The following is an 8,974-nucleotide window of genomic DNA, read 5'->3' on the forward strand; positions in this document are numbered from 1 at the left end:
GCAGGACTTAACTTTCTCAATCTCAACTTAATTACTTATACCTACCGTGTTATCGGGACTTGCAGGACTTAACTTTCTCAATCTCAACTTAATTACTTATACCTACCGTGTTATCGGGACTTGCAGGACTTAACTTTCTCAATCTCAACTCAATTACTTATACCTACCGTGTTATCGGGACTTGCAGGACTTAACTTTCTCAATCTCAACTTAATTACTTATACCTACCGTGTTATCGCGACTTGCAGGACTTAACTTTCTCAATCTCAACTTAATTACTTATACCTACCGTGTTATCGGGACTTGCAGGACTTAACTTTCTCAATCTCAACTTAATTACTTATACCTACCGTGTTATCGGGACTTGCAGGACTTAACTTTCTCAATCTCAACTCAATTACTTATACCTACCGTGTTATCGGGACTTGCAGGACTTAACTTTCTCAATCTCAACTTAATTACTTATACCTACCGTGTTATCGGGACTTGCAGGACTTAACTTTCTCAATCTCAACTTAATTACTTATACCTACCGTGTTATCGGGACTTGCAGGACTTAACTTTCTCAATCTCAACTTAATTACTTATACCTACCGTGTTATCGGGACTTGCAGGACTTAACTTTCTCAATCTCAACTTAATTACTTATACCTACCGTGTTATCGGGACTTGCAGGACTTAACTTTCTCAATCTCAACTTAATTACTTATACCTACCGTGTGCCTAAAAATTTTAACTCTTTTTTTAACGGTTTACTTGTGCCTGACATTCTCTTCGCTTCGCTTTACTTTACCGGACAAGTGTTTGCCTTAAGGGGCTTTCCGGCGTCTGGTGGAGTTTTGCGCGCATTGCTTTACCGGACTGGTGCTTGCCTGTAATGCGTCGCTTCTGTCGCGGCTTGCCGACGTCTGGTGGGGTTTTGCATTTTTTCAGGTCTTATTTTAACAATTTACTGACTCTTGCAGGACTTAACTTTCTCATCTCAACTTAATTACTTATACCTACCGTGTTATCGGGACTTGCAGGACTTAACTTTCTCAATCTCAACTTAATTACTTATACCTACCGTGTTATCGGGACTTGCAGGACTTAACTTTCTCAATCTCAACTTAATTACTTATACCTACCGTGTTATCGGGACTTGCAGGACTTAACTTTCTCAATCTCAACTTAATTACTTATACCTACCGTGTGCCTAAAAATTTTAACTCTTTTTTTAACGGTTTACTTGTGCCTGACATTCTCTTCGCTTCGCTTTACTTTACCGGACAAGTGTTTGCCTTAAGGGGCTTTCCGGCGTCTGGTGGAGTTTTGCGCGCATTGCTTTACCGGACTGGTGCTTGCCTGTAATGCGTCGCTTCTGTCGCGGCTTGCCGACGTCTGGTGGGGTTTTGCATTTTTTCAGGTCTTATTTTAACAATTTACTGACTCTTGCAGTACTTAACTTTCTCAATCTCAACTTAATTACTTATACCTACCGTGTTATCGGGACTTGCAGGACTTAACTTTCTCAATCTCAACTTAATTACTTATACCTACCGTGTTATCGGGACTTGCAGGACTTAACTTTCTCAATCTCAACTTAATTACTTATACCTACCGTGTTATCGGACTTGCAGGACTTAACTTTCTCAATCTCAACTCAATTACTTATACCTACCGTGTTATCGGGACTTGCAGGACTTAACTTTCTCATCTCAACTTAATTACTTATACCTACCGTGTTATCGGGACTTGCAGGACTTAACTTTCTCAATCTCAACTTAATTACTTATACCTACCGTGTTATCGGGACTTGCAGGACTTAACTTTCTCAATCTCAACTTAATTACTTATACCTACCGTGTTATCGGGACTTGCAGGACTTAACTTTCTCAATCTCAACTCAATTACTTATACCTACCGTGTTATCGGGACTTGCAGGACTTAACTTTCTCAATCTCAACTTAATTACTTATACCTACCGTGTTATCGGGACTTGCAGGACTTAACTTTCTCAATCTCAACTTAATTACTTATACCTACCGTGTTATCGGGACTTGCAGGACTTAACTTTCTCAATCTCAACTTAATTACTTATACCTACCGTGTGCCTAAAAATTTTAACTCTTTTTTTAACGGTTTACTTGTGCCTGACATTCTCTTCGCTTCGCTTTACTTTACCGGACAAGTGTTTGCCTTAAGGGGCTTTCCGGCGTCTGGTGGAGTTTTGCGCGCATTGCTTTACCGGACTGGTGCTTGCCTGTAATGCGTCGCTTCTGTCGCGGCTTGCCGACGTCTGGTGGGGTTTTGCATTTTTTCAGGTCTTATTTTAACAATTTACTGACTCTTGCAGGACTTTGCAACTTAATTACTTATACCTACCGTGTGCCTAAAATTTTAACTCTTTTTCTAACGGTTTACTTGTGCCTGACATTCTCTTCGCTTCGCTTTACTTTACCGGACAAGTGTTTGCCTTAAGGGGCTTTCCGGCGTCTGGTGGAGTTTTGCGCGCATTGCTTTACCGGACTGGTGCTTGCCTGTAATGCGTCGCTTCTGTCGCGGCTTGCCGACGTCTGGTGGGGTTTTGCATTTTTTCAGGTCTTATTTTAACAATTTACTGACTCTTGCAGGACTTAACTTTCTCAATCTCAACTTAATTACTTATACCTACCGTGTTATCGGGACTTGCAGGACTTAACTTTCTCAATCTCAACTCAATTACTTATACCTACCGTGTTATCGGGACTTGCAGGACTTAACTTTCTCAATCTCAACTTAATTACTTATACCTACCGTGTGCCTAAAAATTTTAACTCTTTTTTTAACGGTTTACTTGTGCCTGACATTCTCTTCGCTTCGCTTTACTTACCGGACAAGTGTTGCCTTAAGGGGCTTTCCGGCGTCTGGTGGAGTTTTGCGCGCATTGCTTTACCGGACTGGTGCTTGCCTGTAATGCGTCGCTTCTGTCGCGGCTTGCCGACGTCTGGTGGGGTTTGCATTTTTTCAGGTCTTATTTTAACAATTTACTGACTCTTGCAGGACTTTGCAACTTAATTACTTATACCTACCGTGTGCCTAAAAATTTTAACTCTTTTTCTAACGGTTTACTTGTGCCTGACATTCTCTTCGCTTCGCTTACTTTACCGGACAAGTGTTTGCCTTAAGGGGCTTTCCGGCGTCTGGTGGAGTTTTGCGCGCATTGCTTTACCGGACTGGTGCTTGCCTGTATGCGTCGCTTCTGTCGCGGCTTGCCGACGTCTGGTGGGTTTTGCATTTTTCAGGTCTTATTTAACAATTTACTGACTCTTGCAGGACTTAACTTTCTCAATCTCAAATTAATTACTTATACCTACCGTGTTATCGGGACTTGCAGGACTTAACTTTCTCAATCTCAACTCAATTACTTATACCTACCGTGTTATCGGGACTTGCAGGACTTAACTTTCTCAATCTCAACTTAATTACTTATACCTACCGTGTGCCTAAAAATTTTAACTCTTTTTTTAACGGTTTACTTGTGCCTGACATTCTCTTCGCTTCGCTTTACTTTACCGGACAAGTGTTTGCCTTAAGGGGCTTTCCGGCGTCTGGTGGAGTTTTGCGCGCATTGCTTTACCGGACTGGTGCTTGCCTGTAATGCGTCGCTTCTGTCGCGGCTTGCCGACGTCTGGTGGGGTTTTGCATTTTTTCAGGTCTTATTTTAACAATTTACTGACTCTTGCAGGACTTTGCAACTTAATTACTTATACCTACCGTGTGCCTAAAAATTTTAACTCTTTTTCTAACGGTTTACTTGTGCCTGACATTCTCTTCGCTTCGCTTTACTTTACCGGACAAGTGTTTGCCTTAAGGGGCTTTCCGGCGTCTGGTGGAGTTTTGCGCGCATTGCTTTACCGGACTGGTGCTTGCCTGTAATGCGTCGCTTCTGTCGCGGCTTGCCGACGTCTGGTGGGGTTTTGCATTTTTTCAGGTCTTATTTTAACAATTTACTGACTCTTGCAGGACTTAACTTTCTCAATCTCAACTTAATTACTTATACCTACCGTGTGCCTAAAAATTTTAACTCTTTTTTTAACGGTTTACTTGTGCCTGACATTCTCTTCGCTTCGCTTTACTTTACCGGACAAGTGTTGCCTTAAGGGGCTTCCGGCGTCTGGTGGAGTTTTGCGCGCATTGCTTTACCGGACTGGTGCTTGCCTGTAATGCGTCGCTTCTGTCGCGGCTTGCCGACGTCTGGTGGGGTTTTGCATTTTTTCAGGTCTTATTTTAACAATTTACTGACTCTTGCAGGACTTAACTTTCTCAATCTCAACTTAATTACTTATACCTACCGTGTTATCGGGACTTGCAGGACTTAACTTTCTCAATCTCAACTTAATTACTTATACCTACCGTGTTATCGGGACTTGCAGGACTTAACTTTCTCAATCTCAACTTAATTACTTATACCTACCGTGTTATCGGGACTTGCAGGACTTAACTTTCTCAATCTCAACTTAATTACTTATACCTACCGTGTTATCGGGACTTGCAGGACTTAACTTTCTCAATCTCAACTTAATTACTTATACTACCGTGTTATCGGGACTTGCAGGACTTAACTTTCTCAATCTCAACTTAATTACTTATACCTACCGTGTTATCGGGACTTGCAGGACTTAACTTTCTCAATCTCAACTTAATTACTTATACCTGCCGTGTTATCGGGACTTGCAGGACTTAACTTTCTCAATCTCAACTTAATTACTTATACCTACCGTGTGCCTAGAAATTTTAACACTTTTTTTAGCGGTTATCAGGACTTGCAGGACTTGACTTTCTCAATCTCAACTTAATTACTTATACCTACCGTGTGCCTAAAAATTTTAACTCTTTTTTTAACGGTTTTTAATTAATCTCTTGCAGGATTTAATTTTTATCAGGACTTGCAGGACTTAATTTTCTCAATCTCAACTTAATTACTTATACCTACCGTGTGCCTAACAATTTTAACACTTTTTTTAGCGGTTATCAGGACTTGCAGGACTTGACTTTCTCAATCTCAACTTAATTACTTATACCTACCGTGTGCCTAAAAATTTTAACTCTTTTTTTAACGGTTTTTAATTAATCTCTTGCAGGATTTAATTTTTATCAGGACTTGCAGGACTTAATTTTCTCAATCTCAACTTAATTACTTATACCTACCGTGTTATCGGGACTTGCAGGACTTAACTTTCTCAATCTCAACTTAATTATTACTTATACCTACCGTGTTATCGGGACTTGCAGGACTTAACTTTCTCAATCTCAACTTAATTACTTATACCTACCGTGTTATCGGGACTTGCAGGACTTAACTTTCTCAATCTCAACTTAATTACTTATACCTACCGTGTGCCTAAAAATTTTAACTCTTTTTTTAACGGTTTACTTGTGCCTGACATTCTCTTCGCTTCGCTTTACTTTACCGGACAAGTGTTTGCCTTAAGGGGCTTTCCGGCGTCTGGTGGATTTTTGCGCGCATTGCTTTACTGGACTGGTGCTTGCCTGTAATGCGTCGCTTCTGTCGCGGCTTGCCGACGTCTGGTGGGGTTTTGCATTTTTTCAGGTCTTATTTTAACAATTTACTGACTCTTGCAGGACTTAACTTTCTCATTCTCAACTTAATTATTTATACCTACCGTGTTATCGGGACTTGCAGGACTTAACTTTCTCAATCTCAACTTAATTACTTATACCTACCGTGTTATCGGGACTTGCAGGACTTAACTTTCTCAATCTCAACTTAATACTTATACCTACCGTGTGCCTAAAAATTTTAACTCTTTTTTTAACGGTTTACTTGTGCCTGACATTCTCTTCGCTTCGCTTTACTTTACCGGACAAGTGTTTGCCTTAAGGGGCTTTCCGGCGTCTGGTGGAGTTTTGCGCGCATTGCTTTACCGGACTGGTGCTTGCCTGTAATGCGTCGCTTCTGTCGCGGCTTGCCGACGTCTGGTGGGGTTTTGCATTTTTTCAGGTCTTATTTTAACAATTTACTGACTCTTGCAGGACTTAACTTTCTCAATCTCAACCTAATTACTTATACCTAAAGTGTTATCGGGACTTGCAGGACTTAACCTTCTCAATCTCAACTTAATTACTTATACCTACCGTGTGCCTAAAAATTTTAACACTTTTTTAGCGGTTATCAGGACTTGCAGGACTTGACTTTCTCAATCTCAACTTAATTACTTATACCTACCGTGTGCCTAAAAATTTTAACTCTTTTTTTAACGGTTTTTAATTAATCTCTTGCAGGATTTAATTTTTATCAGGACTTGCAGGACTTAATTTTCTCAATCTCAACTTAATTACTTATACCTACCGTGTGCCTAAAAATTTTAACACTTTTTTTAGCGGTTATCAGGACTTGCAGGACTTGACTTTCTCAATCTCAACTTAATTACTTATACCTACCGTGTGCCTAAAAATTTTAACTCTTTTTTTAACGGTTTTTAATTAATCTCTTGCAGGATTTAATTTTTATCAGGACTTGCAGGACTTAATTTTCTCAATCTCAACTTAATTACTTATACCTACCGTGTGCCTAAAAATTTTAACACTTTTTTTAGCGGTTATCAGGACTTGCAGGACTTGACTTTCTCAATCTCAACTTAATTACTTATACCTACCGTGTGCCTAAAAATTTTAACTCTTTTTTTAACGGTTTACTTGTGCCTGACATTCTCTTCGCTTCGCTTTACTTTACCGGACAAGTGTTTGCCTAAGGGGCTTTCGGCGTCTGGTGGAGTTTTGCGCGCATTGCTTTACCGGACTGGTGCTTGCCTGTAATGCGTCGCTTCTGTCGCGGCTTGCCGACGTATGGTGGGGTTTGCATTTTTTCAGGTCTTATTTTAACAATTACTGACTCTTGCAGGACTTAACTTTCTCAATCTCAACCTAATTACTTATACTACCGTGTTATCAGGACTTGCAGGACTTGACTTTCTCAATCTCAACTTAATTACTTAACCTACGTGTGCCTAAAAATTTTAACTCTTTTTTTAACGGTTTACTTGTGCCTGACATTCTCTTCGCTTCGCTTTACTTTACCGGACAAGTGTTTGCCTAAGGGGCTTTCCGGCGTCTGGTGGAGTTTGCGCGCATTGCTTTACCGGACTGGTGCTTGCCTGTAATGCGTCGCTTCTGTCGCGGCTTGCCGACGTCTGGTGGGGTTTTGCATTTTTTCAGGTCTTATTTTAACAATTTACTGACTCTTGCAGGACTTAACTTTCTCAATCTCAACTTAATTACTTATACCTACCGTGTTATCGCGACTTGCAGGACTTAACTTTCTCAATCTCAACTTAATTACTTATACCTACCGTGTTATCAGGACTTGCAGGACTTGACTTTCTCAATCTCAACTTAATTACTTATACCTACCGTGTGCCTAGAAATTTTAACACTTTTTTTTAGCGGTTATCAGGACTTGCAGGACTTGACTTTCTCAATCTCAACTTAATTACTTATACCTACCGTGTGCCTAAAAATTTTAACTCTTTTTTTAACGGTTTTTAATTAATCTCTTGCAGGATTTAATTTTTATCAGGACTTGCAGGACTTAATTTTCTCAATCTCAACTTAATTACTTATACCTACCGTGTGCCTAAAAATTTTAACACTTTTTTAGCGGTTATCAGGACTTGCAGGACTTGACTTTCTCAATCTCAACTTAATTACTTATACCTACCGTGTGCCTAAAAATTTTAACTCTTTTTTAACGGTTTTAATTAATCTCTTGCAGGATTTAATTTTATCAGGACTTGCAGGACTTAATTTTCTCAATCTCAACTTAATTACTTATACCTACCGTGTGCCTAAAAATTTTAACACTTTTTTAGCGGTTATCAGGACTTGCAGGACTTGACTTTCTCAATCTCAACTTAATTACTTATACCTACCGTGTGCCTAAAAATTTTAACTCTTTTTTTAACGGTTTACTTGTGCCTGACATTCTCTTCGCTTCGCTTTACTTTACCGGACAAGTGTTTGCCTTAAGGGGCTTTCCGGCGTCTGGTGGAGTTTTGCGCGCATTGCTTTACCGGACTGGTGCTTGCCTGTAATGCGTCGCTTCTGTCGCGGCTTGCCGACGTCTGGTGGGGTTTTGCATTTTTTCAGGTCTTATTTTAACAATTACTGACTCTTGCAGGACTTAACTTTCTCATTCTCAACTTAATTATTTATACCTACCGTGTTATCGGGGACTTGCAGGACTTAACTTTCTCAATCTCAACTTAATTACTTATACCTACCGTGTTATCGGGACTTGCAGGACTTAACTTTCTCAATCTCAACTAATTACTTATACCTACCGTGTGCCTAAAAATTTTAACTCTTTTTTTAACGGTTTTACTTGTGCCTGACATTCTCTTCGCTTCGCTTTACTTTACCGGACAGTGTTTGCCTTAAGGGGCTTTCCGGCGTCTGGTGGAGTTTTGCGCGCATTGCTTTACCGGACTGGTGCTTGCCTGTAATGCGTCGCTTCTGTCGCGGCTTGCCGACGTCTGGTGGGGTTTTGCATTTTTTCAGGTCTTATTTTAACAATTTACTGACTCTTGCAGGACTTAACTTTCTCAATCTCAACTTAATTACTTATACCTACCGTGTGCCTAAAAATTTTAACTCTTTTTTTAACGGTTTACTTGTGCCTGACATTCTCTTCGCTTCGCTTTACTTTACCGGACAAGTGTTTGCCTTAAGGGGCTTTCCGGCGTCTGGTGGAGTTTTGCGCGCATTGCTTACCGGACTGGTGCTGCCTGTAATGCGTCGCTTCTGTCGCGGTTGCGAGTCTGGTGGGGTTTTGCATTTTTTCAGGTCTTATTTAACAATTTACTGACTCTGCAGGACTTAACTTTCTCAATCTCAACTTAATTACTTATACCTACCGTGTTATCGCGACTTGCAGGACTTAACTTTCTCAATCTAACTTAATTACTTATACCTACCGTGTTATCGGGACTTGCAG

The 8,974-nt window shown here is 40.2% G+C and overlaps 1 long non-coding RNA gene across 1 annotated transcript; it reads right to left on the reverse strand.

Moving 5' to 3' along the window:
* Positions 1 to 249: 249 nt before the first annotated feature.
* LOC113389055 lies at positions 250 to 1,982 on the reverse strand. The gene is made up of 3 exons (XR_003368203.1): positions 1,961 to 1,982; positions 1,002 to 1,184; positions 250 to 712 (listed from the first exon to the last, which is right to left on the reverse strand). It is a non-coding gene; the product is annotated as an uncharacterized LOC113389055 (long non-coding RNA).
* Between the last annotated feature and the right edge of the window lie 6,992 nt (positions 1,983 to 8,974).

The sequence above is a fragment of the Ctenocephalides felis genome, unplaced genomic scaffold (genome assembly GCF_003426905.1).
Source record: "Ctenocephalides felis isolate EL2017-DRISC unplaced genomic scaffold, ASM342690v1 CF-g0.4_SCAFFOLD_03573, whole genome shotgun sequence".
Classification (NCBI taxonomy): Eukaryota; Metazoa; Arthropoda; class Insecta; order Siphonaptera; family Pulicidae; genus Ctenocephalides; species Ctenocephalides felis.